The sequence below is a fragment of the Coregonus clupeaformis genome, unplaced genomic scaffold, assembly GCF_020615455.1.
Source record: "Coregonus clupeaformis isolate EN_2021a unplaced genomic scaffold, ASM2061545v1 scaf0438, whole genome shotgun sequence".
In the NCBI taxonomy this organism is placed as follows: Eukaryota; Metazoa; Chordata; class Actinopteri; order Salmoniformes; family Salmonidae; genus Coregonus; species Coregonus clupeaformis.
In genome coordinates, this window is record NW_025533893.1 from 235,090 (window position 1) to 255,000 (window position 19,911).

Consider the following 19,911-nt stretch of genomic DNA (forward strand, 5'->3'; position numbering starts at 1 on the left):
TGGTCGTAATCACGCCCAGACACACCTGGCTAACTTGATGGGTCATGTCATCATCTGGCGAAGTGGAGTTTTTTGTTTAGACATGTAGCTAGCTAGCTAGCTAGCTAGCTAGCTAAACAATGAACCGGCATAATCCCAACTCATACTACTACCAATGCAAACATTGTCATATCTGTAGCATGAATCTGCAGGTAGCTAAAGCTAACCAACTAGGTTCAATTCTAGCTAGCTAACGTTAGGCTATAACTATTAATGCAAATAGGTTTCTGATTCAAATAATATTATTACACAGATCATACATGTAAGATTAGCTAGCGAGCCAGCAAGCTAACGTTGGCTATCTAGCTAACAGTACGCTTTAACTTGCAATAGAAACAACTTTCTGACAAAATTATAAACGTATAATATCTGAAAATATAGCTGGACTCTTACCCGTATTCATGAATGAACGCTTCACGACAGATTGGAACCATTTAACTCTGTTTCGTTTGTAGCTATATCTTGATTGCCAGCATTGTGTCAAGTCACTCCGGTTCACACTGACCATGGCGTGTCCAGAAAGTAGCCCATCACAACTTTTTCCAACTGATCTGTCGATAGCGCCTGCTAAATTCAGGGCATAAATGTTGTTGAGAAAAGTTACAAAACATTTGTAGTTCTCAATGGCAAACGATATATCTTTCAAAAACACATACTGAGCAGCACACATTATAGATAGAAGCATGCTACATGGCACACCAATCCACACTCATCTCCCGGCATGTCCAGCCCATCCATTATCTCAGCCAATCATGGCAAGCGGGAAGGTTCCTGTCTTTTTCCGTGGCTAAACCAACTAGGCTCGTAATTTAACACTTTTATTCGTATTTACAGATGGAATACAAGTCTGTTATTAAGGCACATGAAAGTTCACATGTTCCAGAAGGCATTTCTGCCCAAAAAATGTATAAATTACGTTCAAATGCCTCTCCTGTCAAGTAGTGATGTGCAACATACGCCTAGCTTCCTGAAATGGGTCACAAATGGTGACCCCGATGTGATATTTCTTACGGATGGTTTGAACAAAATTTGAGTTTATTACATTAGATTCCCTGATATACTGTATAACGAATACGTGGCTGATGTGATGGCGAATATGCAGGCGACTGATATTTTCTTAGGTATGGCAATCATCTCGTATTAATAGTTTGATCAAGAAAGGTAAAATTGTCACACATTTGATTTGACTAGGGATTACACTTGTCATTACTGGCAATATATTGGCATGCATAAGAAACAATCTAAGAAGATGTTCATTCTAGAGCTTGCAGTGTTTTTACTCGGGAAGAACGAATTGTGACACATCAAACTAGCGATGAACATGCTTGATACCACTGTGAAGTCAAATCAAATCAAATCAAATCAAATCAAATGTATGGTTAGCAGATGTTATTTAGAGTGTAGTGAAATGCTTGTGCTTCTAGTTCCGACAGTGCAGCAATATCTAGCAAGTAATATCTAACAGTTCCACAACAAAAACCTAATACACACAAATCTAAGTAAGGAATGGAATAATAATATATAAATACATGGATGAGCAATGTCATTATCAGAGTGGCATAGGCTAAGATGCAATAGATAGTATAGAATACAGTATACAGTGCCTTGCAAAAGTATTCATCCCTCTTGGCGTTTTTGTTACGAATACCACCGAGGCTGCTCCTCCTCCTTGCTCGGGCAGGCTTCGGCGGTCGTCGTCCCTGGAGTACTAGCTGCTACCGCTTGATGTTCTCGATGTTTGTTTGGTCTTGTCTAGTTGGTGCACCTGTTTCGTCTTCTGTATTGATTATGTCACCTATAAGTTACCCTTTTGTTTTGTTTGCAGTTGTGTGTTATTGTCTGCCTGTCGTTTGTCTAGGTTCGGTATATTTTGTGCATGAGTGTATTTTACGCGTTGCGCGTAGTCTTTCGCCTCCTGTGTTTACTAGACCATTTATTTTTGTATTTGTTCATTGAATCTCAGTAAAGTCATTTTGACTTATCCGCTGTGTCCTGCGCCTGACTTCACCACCACATCCACAAGTGTACCGTGACAGTTTTTCCTATTTTGTTGCATTACAACCTGTAATTTAAATTGATTTTTATTTGGATTTCAGGTAATGGACATACACAAAATAGTCCAAATTGGTGAAAAATAACTTGTTTCCAAAAATTCTAAAAAATAAATAACGGAAAAGTGGTGCATGCATATGTATTCACCCCCTTTGCTATGAAGCCCCTGAATAAGATCTGTTGCAACCAATTACCTTCAGAAGTCTCATAATTAGTTAAATAAAGTCCACCTGGGTGCAATCTAAGTGTCACATGATCTCAGTATATATATATACCTGTTCTGAAAGGCCCCAGAGTCTGCAACACCACTAAGCAAGGGGCACCACCAAACAAGCGGCACCATGAAGACCAAGGAGCTCTCCAAACAGGTCAGGGACAAAGTTGTGGAGAAGTACAGATAAGGGTTGGGTTATAAAAAAAGATCAGAAACTTTTAACATCCCACAGAGCACCATTAAATCCATTATTAAAACATGGAAAGAATGTGACACCACAACAAAGCTGCCAAGAGAGGCCCGCCAACCAAAACTCACGGACCAGGCAAGGAAGGCATTAATCAGAGAGGCAACAAAGAGACCAAAGATTACCCTGAAGGTGCTGCAAAGCTCCACAGCAGAGATTGGAGTATCTGTCCATAGGACCACTTTAAGCCGTACACTCCACAGAGCTGGGCTTTACGGGAGAGTGGCCAGAAGAAGGTGGGAGACTCCCCAAACATATGGAAGAAGGTACTCTGGTCAGATGAGACTAAAATTTAGCTTTTTGGCCATCAAGGAAAACGCTATGTCTGGTGCAAACCCAACACCTCTCATCACCCCGAGAACACCATCCCCACAGTGAAGCATGGTGGTGGCAGCATCATGCTGTGGGGATGTCTTTCATCGGCAGGGACTAGGAAATTGGTCAGAATTGAAGCAAGGATGGATGGTGCTAAATACAGGGAAAAACCTGTTTCAGTTTTCTAGAGATTTGAGACTGGGACGGAGGTTCAACTTCCAGCAGGACAATGACCCTAAGCATACTGCTAAAGCAACACTCAAGTGATTTAAGGGGAAACATTGAAATGTCTTGGAATGGCCTAGTCAAAGCCCAGACCTCAATCCAATTGAGAATCTGTGGTATGACTTAAAGATTGCTGTACACCAGCGGAACCCATCCAACTTGAAGGAGCTGGAGCAGTTTTGCCTTGAAGAATGGGCAAAGATCCCAGTGGCTAGATGTGCCAAGCTCATAGAGACATACCCCAAGAGACATGCAGCTGTAATTGCTGCAAAAGGTGGCTCTACAAAGCATTGACTTTGGGGGGGTGAATAGTTATGCACGCTCAAGTTTTCTGTTTTTTTGTTTCACAAGAAAAAATATTTTGCATCTTCAAAGTGGTAGGCATGTTGTGTAAATCAAATGATACAAACCCCCCAAAAATCCAATTTAATTCCAGGTTGTAAGGCAACAAAATAGGAAAAATGCCAAGGGGGGTGAATACTTTCGCAAGCCACTCTATACATATGAGATGGGTAATGCAAGATATGTAAACATTATTAAAGTGGCATTATTAAAGTGATAAGTGTTCCATTTATTAAAGTGGCCAGTGATTTTCAAGTCTGTATGTAGGCAGCAGCCTCTCTGTGCTAGTGATGGCTGTTTAACAGTCTGATGGCCTTGAGATAGAAGCTGTTTTTCAGTCTCTCGGTCCCAGCTTTGATGCACCTGTACTGACCTCGCCTTCTGGAAGATAATGGGGTGAACAGGCAGTGGCTCAGGTGGTAGTTGTCCTTGATGATCTTTTTAGCCTTCCTGTGACATCGGGTGCTGTAGGTGTCCTGGGGGGCAAGTAGTTTGCCCCCGGTGATGCGTTGTGTAGACCGCACCACCCTCTGGAGAGCCCTGCAGTTGTGGGCAGTGCAGTTGCCGTACCAGGCGGTGATACAGCCCGACAGGATGCTCTCAATTGTGCATCTGTAACGGTTTTTGAGGGTTTTAGGTGACAGGTCAAATTTCTTCAGCCTCCTGAGGTTGAAGAGATGCTGTTGCGCCTTCTTCACCACACTGTCTGTGTGGGTGGACCATTTCAGTTTGTCAGTGATATGTACGCAGAGGAACTTAAAACTGTCCACCTTCTCCACTGCTGTACCGTCAATGTGGATAGGGGGGTACTCCCTCTGCTGTTTCCTGAAGTCCACGATCATCTCCTTTGTTTTTTTTTTTACGTTGAATGAGAGGTTATTTTCCTGACACCACACTCCGAGAGCCCTCACCTCCTCCCTGTAGGCTGTCTCATAGTTGTTGGTAATCAAGCCTACTACTGTTGTGTCATCTACAAACTTGATGATTGAGTTAGAGGCGTGCATGGCTACGCAGTCATAAGTGAACAGGGAGTACAGGAGGGGGCAGAGCACACACCCTTGTGGGGCCCCATTGTTGAGGATCAGCGAAGTGGAGATGTTGTTACCTACCTGATGTCCCAGAGACATCAGATCGCAAAATAGAGCAGTTGGAAGCAGAACTTAAAGAATTTGAAAAATAGCATGATTTGACTAGGTCATTTTTACATGACGCGAAGCGAGATTTGTTAGAACAAACTAAGGGCAACTATGGCATCCGTGACAGAGAGGGAGAAGCGTCCATCCATGTATACGGGTAAGAGAATCTAGCTAGCTATATTTTCAGATATTACACATTTCTAATTTTGTCAAAAAGTCATTTTCATTTCAACTTAAAGTGTACTTTTAGCTACAGTTGAAGTCAGAAGTTTACATACACTTAGGTTGGAGTCATTAAAACTCGTTTTTCAACCACTCCACAAATTTCTTGTTAACAAACTATAGTTTTGGCAAGTCGGTTAGGACATCTACTTTGTGCATGACACAAGTAATTTTTCCAACAATTGTTTACAAACATCATGGGAAAATCAAAAGGAATCAGCCAAGACCTCAGAAAAAAATGTGTAGACCTCCACAAGTCTGGTTCATCCTTGGTTGCAATTTCAAAACGCCTGAAGGTACCACGTTCATCTGTACAAAAAATAGTGATGATCGGGGTATCCTCTTCCTGCCTCTCCTCTGCCTGGGTTGGAGCAGGGGAATTGCCTGGTTTGTCACCTCCTCGCCTATTAGTGGATAGAGGGCAGGTCGGGGAGAAATGACCCCTTTCTCCACAGAGGCCCAGATTCCTCCTTCTCCTACACTCTGCCTCAGGCAAACGTGCAGTGCCCACCTCCATTGGCTCTAGCCACGGAGCAGGTGTAGCCATGGGCTCCGGATTCCGTGCAGGTCTTCGTCGGGACCGCAGGAGGTTGTCCCAACCGGATCGCCATGCTGATGAGCTGGTCGAGTGACAGGTTGTCATCACGGCAGGCTAACTCAATCTGTACTTCCTCCTGCAGTCCGCTATGGAACACGGTGACCAGAGCCAACTCATTCCATCCGGTGGAGGCCGTGATGGTCCGGAACTCCAGGGCGAACTATGAGGCGGTCCTAGATCCCTGGCGTAGTCGGAGTAGATGCTCACCCCCCTCTCGGCCCTCCACAGGATGATAAAACACAGAGCGGAAGAGGAGAGTGATGCGCTCGTAGGACTCGACCTCGCGTCCGTCCGTTTCCCAAACCGCGGCACCCCAGTCCAGGGCCCGTCCGGTCAGTGCCGAGATGACTGTTGCAACCCTGTCTCTTCCGGAGACAGCCTTGGCGTAGCGAGCAAGGTACAGGTTGCGCTGGCGCGCCGTCAATGCGCTACAGGAGGGACAGGGGTATTCCGCAGACAGGCTCAGATAGGACAGAGGCAGGAAGTGGTTGTGTTGGGGCGTTCCCCTCCAACCGCAGGATGGTTGCCAGCACGCTGTCCATGGCGCTGCCAAGTCTGGAGAGACAGTCCTCGTGATGCTGGACTGTCTCTACGATGGTCGTCAGCTCGGTCTTTCCCGCTGTCTCCATTTTACTGAGGTCGATTATTCTGTCACGTTGTATAATGATTTGAAGACAGGTGCAGGAATACGTATTAGGGGTTTTATTTACTCCACCCAACACAAATACGTATATACAGTGGGGAGAACAAGTATTTGATACACTGCCGATTTGCAGGTTTTCCTACTTACAAAGTATGTAGAGGTCTGTAATTTTTATCATAGGTACATTTCAACTGTGTGAGACGGAATCTAAAACAAAAATCCATAAAATCACATTGTATGATTTTTAAGTAATTAATTTGCATTTTATTGCATGACATAAGTATTTGATACATCAGAAAATCAGAACTTAATATTTGGTACAGAAACCTTTGTTTGCAATTACAGAGATCATACGTTTCCCTTAGGTCTTGACCAGGTTTGCACACACTGCAGCAGGGATTTTGGCCCACTCCTCCATACAGACCTTCTCCAGATCCTTCAGGTTTCGTGGCAGTCGCTGGGCAATACGGACTTTCAGCTCCCTCCAAAGATTTTCTATTGGGTTCAGGTCTGGAGACTGGCTAGGCCACTCCAGGACCATGAGATGCTTCTTACGGAGCCACTCCTTAGTTGCCCTGGCTGTGTGTTTCGGGTCATTGTCATGCTGGAAGACCCAGCCACGACCCACCTTCAATGCTCTTACTGAGGGAAGGAGGTTGTTGGCCAAGATCTCGCGATACATGGCCCCATCCATCCTCCCCCCAATACGGTGCAGTTGTCCTGTCCCCTTTGCAGAAAAGCATCCCCAAAGAATGATGTTTCCACCTCCATGCTTCACGGTTGGGATGGTGTTCTTGGGGTTGTACTCATCCTTCTTCTTCCTCCAAACACGGCGAGTGGAGTGTAGACCAAAAAGCTATATTTTTGTCTCATCAGACCACATGACCTTCTCCCATTCCTCCTCTGGATCATCCAGATGGTCATTGGCAAACTTCAGACGGGCCTGGACATGCGCTGGCTTGAGCAGGGGAAACTTGCGTGCGCTGCAGGATTTTAATCCATGACGGCGTAGTGTGTTACTAATGGTTTTCTTTGAGACTGTGGTCCCAGCTCTCTTCAGGTCATTGACCAGGTCCTGCCGTGTGGTTCTGGGCTGATCCCTCACCTTCCTCATGATCATTGAGATCTTGCATGGAGCCCCAGACCGAGGGTGATTGACCGTCATCTTGAACTTCTTCAATTTTCTAATAATTGCGCCAACAGTTGTTGCCTTCTCACCAAGCTGCTTGCCTATTGTCCTGTAGCCCATCCCAGCCTTGTGCAGGTCTACAATTTTATCCCTGATGTCCTTACACAGCTCTCTGGTCTTGGCCATTGTGGAGAGGTTGGAGTCTGTTTGATTGAGTGTGTGGACAGGTGTCTTTTATACAGGTAACGAGTTCAAACAGGTGCAGTTAATACAGTTAATGAGTGGAGAACAGGAGAGCTTCTTAAAGAAAAACTAATAGGTCTGTGAGAGCCGGAATTCTTACTGGTTGGTAGGTGATCAAATACTTATGTCATGCAATAAAATGCAAATTAATTACTTAAAAATCATTCAATGTGATTTTCTGGATTTTTGTTTTAGATTCCGTCTCTCACAGTTGAAGTGTACCTATGATAAAAATTACAGACCTCTACATGCTTTGTAAGTAGGAAAACCTGCAAAATCGGCAGTGTATCAAATACTTGTTCTCCCCACTGTATATATACAAAAGGGATGTAACCCAAACAAAGAGTGAGGTGTAACCTCTACACAATACACGGGACAAGACCCGTAAACAACAAGAGCACAATACACGGTACTCCCGAGACCAACGGACATGGGACAATAATCGACAAGGACAATGGGGAACAGAGGGCACATATACTAATCAGGGGGAATGGGAACCAGGTGTGCGTAATGAGACAAGACAGTCCAGGGTTGGTGGTAATGATCCATGTCAGCGACGCCTAGAAAGCCGGTGACGTAGACCTCCGGAACTGGTGAACGGAATGAGCAGCAGTACCGGGGGGATCCATGACATCTGTGTAGTAATATTATTCGTGTCTCAGAGCCATTTTAATTGCTAGTTATAGCCTAATGTTAGCTAGCTAACATTGAACCTGGTTGGTTAGCTACCTGCAGTTTCATGCAGGGTAGTAACGTTATGAGTTGGGATTATGGTTAATTGTTTAGCTAGATAGCTACATGTCTAAACAAAAGACTCCACTATGCAAGTAACTATTTCAATAGAATGTTGATGATGTCACTGCGATAACTGTCGATAGACGTAGCTGGTAAATTCGCAGAATAACTGATGAATTTACGAACACTCAACACCCGTTGAATATGGCAAAAAAAAGTAATTCAATTGTTGCCAGCAGCACAGTTGCAGTCACCAAGACTCTGGATAATATAAAAACAGCCTAACCAGCTCTGCTAGGGTGAGTAAAATGGTCAGAGTGAGCTGTTCTCTCATTTGTGTCTGGAAGTAGCTAGCAAGCCAGTTAGCTTGGGTGCTTGACTGCTGTTAGGTCAGAACACTTGGATCAACCCTACTTTTCGGCCAGAGCGTCCAGTGTGCGCTCTGAATGCTCCGAGAGCGAAACGCTCTGAATTTGCGAACGGCCAATCTGACAACGCTCTTAGTTTACGAACGCCCAGAGCACACTCTGGCACTCCAGATTACATTTATGAACACACCCGTAGTATAAGCCAGCCTTCAGCCTTGAAATCTTTGGTTGTTTAGTACATAGCCTCATATGTGAATCCTTAAAGAGATAGGTGGGGCTAAATCTTAAGAGGGTGTGAACGATGCTGAATGGATGTAGACAAAGAAGAGCTCTCCAGGAGGTACCAAAACATTCAAGGGCCATTTTCTCAAAAGTGAGGTTACAAGTTTATCAACTTTCAAAGCAGAATTACTTCCATTGTTCCTCAACTGTAGTGTATGACATACCATTTTCTATCTCTGAGTCTCTACTTTTAGCCAATGTAAAAAACACAATTTCAAATTTTGCTACATAAGACTGAATCGAGCGGGTCGGTCACATATGGCTAAATCCATCTGAATGTATACAGTGGGGAAAAAAAGTATTTAGTCAGCCACCAATTGTGCAAGTTCTCCCACTTAAAAAGATGAGAGAGGCCTGTAATTTTCATCATAGGTACACGTCAACTATGACAGACAAATTGAGAAAAACAATTCCAGAAAATCACATTGTAGGATTTTTTATGAATTTATTTGCAAATTATGGTGGAAAATAAGTATTTGGTCACCTACAAACAAGCAAGATTTCTGGCTCTCACAGACCTGTAACTTCTTCTTTAAGAGGCTCCTCTGTCCTCCACTCGTTACCTGTATTAATGGCACCTGTTTGAACTTGTTATCAGTATAAAAGACACCAGTCCACAACCTCAAACAGTCACACTCCAAACTCCACTATGGCCAAGACCAAAGAGCTGTCAAGGGACACCAGAAACAAAATTGTAGACCTGCACCAGGCTGGGAAGACTGAATCTGCAATAGGTAAGCAGCTTGGTTTGAATAAATCAACTGTGGGAGCAATTATTAGGAAATGGAAGACATACAAGACCACTGATAATCTCTCTCGTGCTGGGGCTCCACGCAAGATCTCACCCCGTGGGGTCAAAATGATCACAAGAACGGTGAGCAAAAATCCCAGAACCACACGGGGGGACCTAGTGAATGACCTGCAGAGAGCTGGGACCAAAGTAACAAAGCCTACCATCAGTAACACACTACGCCGCCAGGGACTCAAATCTTGCAGTGCCAGACGTGTCCCCCTGCTTAAGCCAGTACATGTCCAGGCCCGTCTGAAGTTTGCTAGAGTGCATTTGGATGATCCATAAGAGGATTGGGAGAATGTCATATGGTCAGATGAAACCAAAATATAACTTTTTGGTAAAAACTAAACTCGTCGTGTTTGGAGGACAAAGAATGCTGAGTTGCATCCAAAGAACACCATACCTACTGTGAAGCATGGGGGTGGAAACATCATGCTTTGGGGCTGTTTTTCTGCAAAGGGACCAGGACGACTGATCCGTGTAAAGGAAAGAATGAATGGGGCCATGTATCTTGAGATTTTGAGTGAAAACCTCCTTCCATCAGCAAGGGCATTGAAGATTAAATGTGGCTGGGTCTTTCAGCATGACAATGATCCCAAACACACCGCCCGGGCAACGAAGGAGTGGCTTCGTAAGAAGCATTTCAAGTTCCTGGAGTGGCCTAGCCAGTCTCCAGATCTCAACCCCATAGAAAATCTTTGGAGGGAGTTGAAAGTCCGTGTTGCCCAGCGACAGCCCCAAAACATCACTGCTCTAGAGGAGATCTGCATGGAGGAATGGGCCAAAATACCAGCAACAGTGTGTGAAAACCTTGTGAAGACTTACAGAAAACGTTTGACCTGTGTCATTGCCAACAAAGGGTATATAACAAAGTATTGAGAAACTTTTGTTATTGACCAAATACTTATTTTCCACCATAATTTGCAAATAAATTCATAAAAAATCCTACAATGTGATTTTCTGGATATTTTTTTCTCATTTTGTCTGTCATAGTTGACGTGTACCTATGATGAAAATTACAGGCCTCTCTCATATTTTTAAGTGGGAGAACTTGCACAATTGGTGGCTGACTAAATACTTTTTTTCCCCCCACTGTAGATGTGTGTGTGCTATGAGAAAAGTCATTGTCACAAAATGGCCTTAGAACTTTCACCATTGGTATGCTAATGTTGGGTCCTGTAAACTGAGATGCTAATACATTTCATTTTCAAAATTGCTTGTGAAACCATTTGCTTGAAAGTTGTTTTGATTTAACTCCAAGAATTGTTGTTGATTATTAAACTATTCTGTTTATTTTGTTTATTTTGTAATTTTCAAGGCGAATCCATTTTCTATAAAAAATTGGAGAATTTTGGATAGTTTTTATTTTCAAATATCCTTTCTAACCAGTGGCGATTTTAGCATTTAAATCATGGTGGGGCAAACCAATTTTTTTTGGGTGGGATGCATGCCAGCAAAGCCACTACACAATACAACACAACACTAAACAATACATTAATTGCACTATAATTGTGACAAACGGTGCCCAAAAACTGTTAGGGCCTACAAAAGCTGTCCCAACAGCAGAGTCCCTACAGCAGTCCCAACACCTTAACACTGCTACACCTGGCTATCAGCAGAGCCTTGTCTGGCAGCGAAACAGTTAATTCAGCCTCATTTACTGCCTTTAAAAAAACATAGCTGATATGGCTGACTTGCTTAAACAAATGTGGTTTCAACTGAAAATTGAGATGTACAAACTATAGAATAAGGGGACAATGGGCGGATAAGAGGCAATCCGTAATTTTGATTAAGACATTAACGAGTGAGCTAGGAGGGACGTAGTCAATTTAACTATTTGTTCAGCACTTCTGAAATGTACAGCGTCAGAATTCAGAACATGGGCCATTCTTACAGTGTTCTCCCTGTACACCAAGTCAGAACCGTATAATAAATAAAGGGGGCATGTAAGCAGATAATGAAAGCTCTTACAATATTAGATGATTACATTTCTCTAAAACAGGTTATAGGCTACATGTGCACCACCAAGTCAGAACAGTAGGCAAAATTAAGAGGGGAAAATAGACCAAATTGTTAGGGTGAGACACAACAGTTTACTACACAACATACACTTAGTATTACTTTCTTAGCTACAGTATACATATCTCCCTGGCATATTACATAATTTATGCAGCAGCATACAATACATTTTTGGACTCACCTTGTTGTGCTGTGCTCACTTGAACAGGAAGGTGGCGCGGCGGTCCTTTGTGGGGAAATTTTGTCATCAAACTTTGTCATCAATGTCTGGCATTCTCTGGATATATGGTGCTTTCAAGACAACTGGGAACTTGGAAAAAAAACAAGGTAGATTCACGATGACATCAGTGATCTTCAGGTCGTAATCTAGAAAGAGGCCCGAGTTCCCAACGTACAATTTCGAGTTGGATGACCGTTCAAAACACATTTTCCCAGTCGGAGCTCGTTTTTTCCTGAGTTCCCAGTTCTGAGTTAACAGTTGATTTGAGCGTGGCAGAAATCAAGCTGGATTGACATGTTTATCATTTTAAGCTTGGAAAAGAGAACCTTAAACCGAGATTTGGGACCTCACACCAACTCCACTGAATAGCAGGCTAGTGATTGCTTTGCAATGCTTGCAGTTAGCCACTGATTCCTTCCAAACCACTCATTTTTGAATTTGCGATTTCCAACTTGTTGTGTAATGTTTATGTCCAATGGTAGATGAGCACCAATACTTTTTTATCTATAATTTCTCTCCATTATTTCTCTTCATCTGACAAGGATTAAAATGGGTTTGCCAGTAGAGTGTCGACTTGATTCATGATGACTGCTAGCTAAGATTAGGAAAGTATGATGTTGATATGATCAGTCCAATCAAAGCTACTGTAGAGCTACGAGATTTGATGTCATTTTATCTGTGGCCAATGACCTTGAGACTTCTTGGATGGGCACTTCTAATGTACTGTAACTCTATGGCAACACCCAATGGGCTTGAATTTTCGAGCTCTACCCTTAGATTTGGCAGTGATGTAGTGTCCCCATGAGTGACAGAACACTGAGCCAATCACGGCGCAACTAGAAAACATTACCAACCCCTACGCTTCGTATTTTCCGCTGGCTGCCCCACCACCACAGAAAGCACTGAGCTAGGCTGAAACACCTGCATTTTGGAGCTGCCTTACTCAAGAAAGCAAAAAAAGAGACCATGTTTGTATGGAGGCTTTATTAACTCAATGATTTATTTGTATTTTTTATATTGTTTGAAAACTGATATGTGACACATATTAATGCCAAAATAACATGCAAAACAGGCAACATTGTTGCAAAAAATGTGGGGCTCAAAACAGGTGGGGCTTTGCACTGAATGACGGGTTGCCACTGCTATCTTATATGATGCAGTGATCTTTGATATATTTTATATTCTTCTGACTGATTTGATAAAACCACATATGAAGTTGCTATTGACCTATCCAATCAGATAAACAGACTATTTTATGTTAATTGAAATGTGAATTAATCTGTGAAGTCTTGGTGTACCTTCAGTTCTGTGTTTTGCTCTTACAAAGAATGGAGCATTCCTTTCTAGCTTGCTTGCAGGGAAGATGTTACCTAAGAACATTTGCATGTCTAAAGAAGACAATGCTACCCGCCAAAGAGACACTTTAGAAGTGATGCTGCAAGGACCGTGAACTGCTGCTCTGAAGATTGTCTACAGTGACTACAGTGCTGGCCGTCCGATTTTGAACACTTCTGTCTGATGCAGAATCATATGTGTTCAAGCAAGGATTATGTAGGGTGGCCCAGCCCCCGAAGTGACTCATCAACTCTATGCAAGGGTTACTTTGTGTTGTTTTACGAATGCCTCATTATCTCACCAACCCCCTCCTGTCACACTTCTGGGTAGCAGAGGTTCTGTTGTCTTTACAGGTCTGTAGGTCTGATATCTGATTGGAAGTTAACTCAACAGTAATGCTATTGGTCAACAACTCAGATTTGGAATCTAAACACAGTCAGATGTTATAAAGGGTCTTACATTCATTGTCTCTTTTTCTTTTAGTTCCTGGCCTGCGCTGGTGAGATATCTACATTCTCTCTCTCCTTCACCAATGAGCTATGGGGCCATGGCTCAAGCCATGGTTTCTTTGTCTCTCTCTCTCTCCCCCTCTCTGATCAGGCTTGGAATAATGCCTTGTAATGCTTGTTAATGCTTTGTTACTTAAGCTTTATGCCTTGTATGTGAATCCATTCATTTTACAAAGTAATTCAATACACTTGTATTTAGAATGCCATTCTCAGACATTTCTTGATTGCCTACTGCTGTAACTCAACAGTAGTCTCTTGCATATTGCTAAATAATCTTCATGGAGTCAAATAATTTAACATTTTAATAGGCTAATTGCTTAGTCTTACATGTGAGGTACACTGTATATATACACATATTAAATAGTACCACACTACAAAGGCACATACTGTATCAACGTTCTCAATACCTTTTCGAAATCAAAGTATTTTTCTAGTGATCAGGCTGCTGTACACTCGTGATAGAAAACGTGATTTTACTAATTAAGTTTGACTATTTATTTTCATCACATATAATTCCTTTAATGAAGATATTAATGTCAACCAATGTCATCAGTAAACATAAAAAATGGGATGTAGATTCATATACCTCAAGTTTTGTATTTTGCTCATATAATTGCCTTTTAGAAAGCAAATTCAGAGAGAAGCAGAGGATCTGATATTATGGCTAGTGATGGTTGTGTCCTCCAGGGTTTCTCTGGTGAGCTGGAAACATTTGCAGAAAAGGCGATGCTCAATTCTCTCAAGCAGCTCCAACAACAACAAAAAAGGCAATAAAAATCATTCATCAAAAATAGTAGAGGAATGGGGCAATTCATTTTGGAACCATGGAAAATAAATATCATCAATATTTGACATTGTTTTATGGAGAAGGCACTTGATTTCATCCGGGACTCTCAAAATGACCACTAGCTATCAATTACCATTGACAAGATTTGTGTGCATTTCAGCGTTTTCTACTTTGTTTTGCTCTGGCTGCTCTGATGTCACCTCCTTCTTGATCTGAGCTCATTCCTAATTCAGTGCTAGACCTTCACCATGCCTGCGTTGTACCATCACGCTGACGTTGAGCTAACATTAACACAATGCTAACAAGCTGTTATAACACTGTTATCACAGTGTTGTTATCTAACCAGCCCCCCTTTCCCCGGGCCTTTGAGGAGAGGAGAGCTGAGGTGAGGATGGTGGTGGTGGCTGCGGTCCCTTGGAGGCTAGTGCAGGGTGATTTGTGGCGCGAGAAGACTAATGAAGTGGTAGCTGTGCCACCCTGCTTCTTTTGCAAGATCAATTCGGCCGCGTACGGAGGCATGTTTTATGAATGATGGAGACCTCCTCAGGCCATCCATATACCTGAGCTCCGGCGTCACCGCGGGCTCCCACGGGCTGGGAGGCAGGGATCCTGCAATCCTTCTTGTTTGCAGCACAATACATTATGGCTCACCCCGACAACACTGCAACATCGCCACTAACTGCTGAGAGAGTCATAAAATAGTTAATGACTTTGTGATCTCCTCCTCTAAACATTAAAAATGATCAAACCATTATTATTGAATGCATGACTGACACATCACTGTGAGGCTGACAGGGTTTTGCAGTGATGACACTGTAATTTCAAAGAGAGGAGACAGGGTGTTATCGGAGGAAGCTTTTAGCCTTTAATGAATTCAAAGATAGATATTTAGTCTGTGGTAAATGAAAATGGGCTAAAAGTGAGTAAGAGTCCTTTCTTACTGCCCCTTTGTCTCCTACAGACTGAATTTGAATGCATCTGTTTGGGTAATGAGAATGGTTTACCATATTCAAATAGGGATTTTTGGGTAAATGAATTCAAAAGTGAATGTGTATTTGTCCTGGTGATTAAGTGCTATCCCTTGATGTTTTATGACACTGCTGAACTTACCTATAAAAACAGGTACAAGTTAGGCTACATATTTATATACATCCAAGTATAATTATAACACATTTTGGGAGGGAAATGTAAAGCAGTGTTTTTAATGCGAGATGGTATGCCCTTTGGTGCACTTAGACGCGCTCTTCAGCAGAGCATGTGTCAATAAGAAAAATCTGATGTCAGTATTTTTGCATTCCGAGATCACAGTGCAGTGCTCATCTGAAGGTTCGATGGCATTTTGAAATGAGAACGTCGTATATAAGGATGCCATGAGCGCAGCCTCCTGCGGAGAGGTTGAAAGACAAAAGTAGAGCACAATGAATACTTGCCAGAGTTTTCTGGAAGCTATGAAATTTAAAGGCCTCCCTTTATTTTTCGCTTACATTCAAATAAAAAAGAGAAAGAACTTGATTCTTGTACTTTAATCTGAATTTTGAGATTGATCGGCTCAAGCTGTCAGTAAATCATGGGCGTGCTGACAGTAGCCTTCTTTTATGATAATCTGGGTGTCAGATGCGAGTGGGATGGGTGGAAGGGGGAAGGTACTACCTTCCAATCGAATGCTGGCAGTGGAGCTGTGTAGCCCTGTTCAGAGGATGTGTCGAAAAGGTGTTTAGTGTTTCCTTTCATTCTACTGCAGAATGAGGAGGCAAAAGTACCTGTAAGGGAAATGAGTTATGCTGATGATAGTTTAGAATATTCTGGGTTGGGAAAGTAGATGACTTTATCAATAACTACAATCAAAAGGGAAGGTGCACCACCAATAACTGATGCCTTGCCAGCAACCCACCTTGTTGAGTATTATACATTTCATGTTACAGTATCTTTGATTCAATAAGGAGCACACTGAAGGCTCCTGTATGTCTTACGACTCTAAAGCAATGTATTGCATGCTGTGTGTCCACTGAATAGATACAATACATTTTTCCCCCCTTTTATTACACTATGTATATCTTTTAATAGATTTATGAAAATGTATGACGGATTTGTGAGTCAGAGCTTTCCATGTAAGCCACCCGCAAACTCCTAATACATTCTCTAAACAAACTGCCGCTCACTCACACGTCTTACTGTTGCGACCATCTGACAGAGACACACAAACATTCACATAACAGTTTATGGAACACAAACACTCACGCAGTCACGTACAAATACACACATATACAGTTGACGTCGGAAGTTTACACACACCTTAGCCAAACACATTTAAACTCTGTTTTTCACAATTCCTGACATTTTAATCCTAGTAAACAATCCCGGTCTTTTTCTTTTTTTTTTTTTTTTGGGTGGGGGGGGGTGTAGATCAGCTTAATATTGCAGATAGATTGTAACTTCCATCAATGTAATTGTCTGCATCACTTCCAATCCCCCATGTTTTTTATATATATACAGTGGGGAGAACAAGTATTTGATACACTGCCGATTTTGCAGGTTTTCCTACTTACAAAGCATGTAGAGGTCTGTACATTTTATCATAATACTGAAAATCACATTGTATGATTTTTAAGTAATTAATTTGCATTTTATTGCATGACATAAGTATTTGATACATCAGAAAAGCAGAACTTAATATTTGGTACAGAAACCTTTGTTTGCAATTACAGAGATCATATGTTTCCTGTAAGTCTTGACCAGGTTTGCACACACTGCAGCAGGGATTTTGGCCCACTCCTCCATACAGACCTTCTCCAGATCATTCAGGTTTCGGGGCTGTCGCTGGGCAATACAGACTTCCAGCTCCCTCCAAAGATTTTCTATTGGGTTCAGGTCTGGAGACTGGCTAGGCCACTCCAGGACCTTGAGATGCTTCTTACGGAGCCACTCCTTAGTTGCCCTGGCTGTGTGTTTCGGGTCGTTGTCATGCTGGAAGACCCAGCCACGACCCATCTTCAATGCTCTTACTGAGGGAAGGAGGTTGTTGGCCAAGATCTCTCGATACATGGCCCCATCCATCCTCCCCTCAATATGGTGCAGTCGTCCTGTCCCCTTTGCAGAAAAGCATCCCCAAAGAATGATGTTTCCACCTCCATGCTTCACGGTTGGGATGGTATTCTTGGGGTTGTACTCATCCTTCTTCTTCCTCCAAACACGGCAAGTGGAGTTTTGACCAAAAAGCTCTATTTTTGTCTCATCAGACCACATGACCTTCTCCCATTCCTCCTCTGGATCATCCAGATGGTCATTGGCAAACTTCAGATGGGCCTGGACATGCGCTGGCTTGATCAGGGGGACCTTGCGTGCGCTGCAGGATTTTAATCCATGACGGCGTAGTGTGTTACTAATGGTTTTCTTTGAGACTGTGGTCCCAGCTCTCTTCAGGTCATTGACCAGGTCCTGCCGTGTAGTCCTGGCTGATCCCTCACCTTCCTCATGATCATTGATGCCCCACGAGGTGAGATCTTGCATGGAGCCCCAGACCGAGGGTGATTGACCATCATCTTGAACTTCTTCCATTTTCTAATAATTGCGCCAACAGTTGTTGCCTTCTCACCAAGCTGCTTGCCTATTGTCCTGTAGCCCATCCCAGCCTTGTGCAGGTCTACAATTGTATCCCTGATGTCCTTACACATCTCTCTGGTCTTGGCCATTGTGGAGAGGTTGGAGTCTGTTTGATTGAGTGTGTGGACAGGTGTCTTTTATACAGGTAACAAGTTCAAACAGGTGCAGTTAATAGAGGTAATGAGTGGAGAACAGGAGGGCTTCTTAAAGAAAAACTAACAGGTCTGTGAGAGCCGGAATTCTTACTGGTTGGTAGGTGATCAAATACATATGTCATGCAATAAAATGCAAATTAATTACTTTAAAATCATACAATGTGATTTTCTGGATTTTTGTTTTAGATTCCGTCTCTCACAGTTGAGTGTACCTATGATAAAAATTACAGATCTCTACATGCTTTGTAAGTAGGATAACCTGCAAAATCGGCAGTGTATCAAATACTTGTTCTCCCCACTGTATATATTACCCTTTATTACTTTCCAACCCCGCCACCCTTTCCCTACTTGGGGTAAACTAGTGAACAACAATGCTTAGGCCTCTACTTCCAGCTTATACTTACTATCCACATTTTATGGACACAGTCAATTTTACAATAATTATATATATCTTTTTTTTTTCTCCTGAACTTCTTCTACTCTCAACCTCTCTGATCATTTTCATGATGTCCATCCGGTTTGCTTCTATATGCCATTTCTTTCTAACTGTGCTCTTTCCCAAAAGCTCCCAACCTACAACCCATATACTTATTATGGACACAGCATGCCTACATTATTAGTTATCTTGTTATTATTTTGTTGTTAGTTGCTATTAGTCCCATCCTTCAGCTCCATTCAACACCTCCCATCTATCTCTTAACACCATCCAAATATGATTTCTATTTGCCATATATATTTCAACTGTACTGTGATGTTTTACAAAAATTCGGAACCTTTCTATTCTCATTGTTTCTACAGATTGTGAATTAAAAATAAACATTTTTGCTAAAAGTATTATTATATTATTGATCGATTGACTATTACTTTTCAGATCACCCAGTAATGCTATCTGCAAGGTTAGCTCCAGGTAAATATTGCAATCCTTTAGCCATTCCTGGACCTGTGTCCAAAAACAAGCTACAAATGGACAGTACCAAAACAAATTATCTAATGATTCTGTCTCTTCGCAACAAAAACTGTAGAGCTGGGAAGATTGTATCCCCCATATAAATAACATTCTATTGGTAGCAAGAATTTTATATAATCATTTATATTGAAAGATTCACATTTTTGAAACCGGTGTCGTTTTGCGTATCAGTTCATAAACACTATGCCATGGGATCGGTACGTCAAAAATCTCTTTACAACTATTTTGCAATCTATATGGGACGGCTGTCAATCCTTTGGTCCTTGAAACTGATATACTTTTTTATTTATCACAGTTTTCCTTAACTAATTATGTTCTTTAATCCAAGGCCGACAGACAAGTTCCTTACTTTCTCCCCCTTCCACTTTCCTCTTCCATTTTTGTGGTAAGGCTGCAATTATTTGGTTGTAATTTTGGGTAGAGCAGACATTTCCTGTATTAGGTCAGTTAGGATCACCACTTTATTTTAAGAATGTGAAATGTCAGAATAATAGAGAGAATTATTTATTTCAGCTTTTATTTATTTCATCACATTCCCAGTGGGTCAGAAGTTTACATACACTCAATTAGTAGCCTTCCACAAGCTTCCCACAATAAGTTGGGTGAATTTTGGCCCATTCCTCCTGACAGAGCTGGTGTAACTGAGTCAGGTTTGTAGGCCTCCTTGCTTGCACACGCTTTTTCAGTTCTGCCCACACATTTTCTATAGGATTGAGGTTAGGGCTTTGGGATGGCC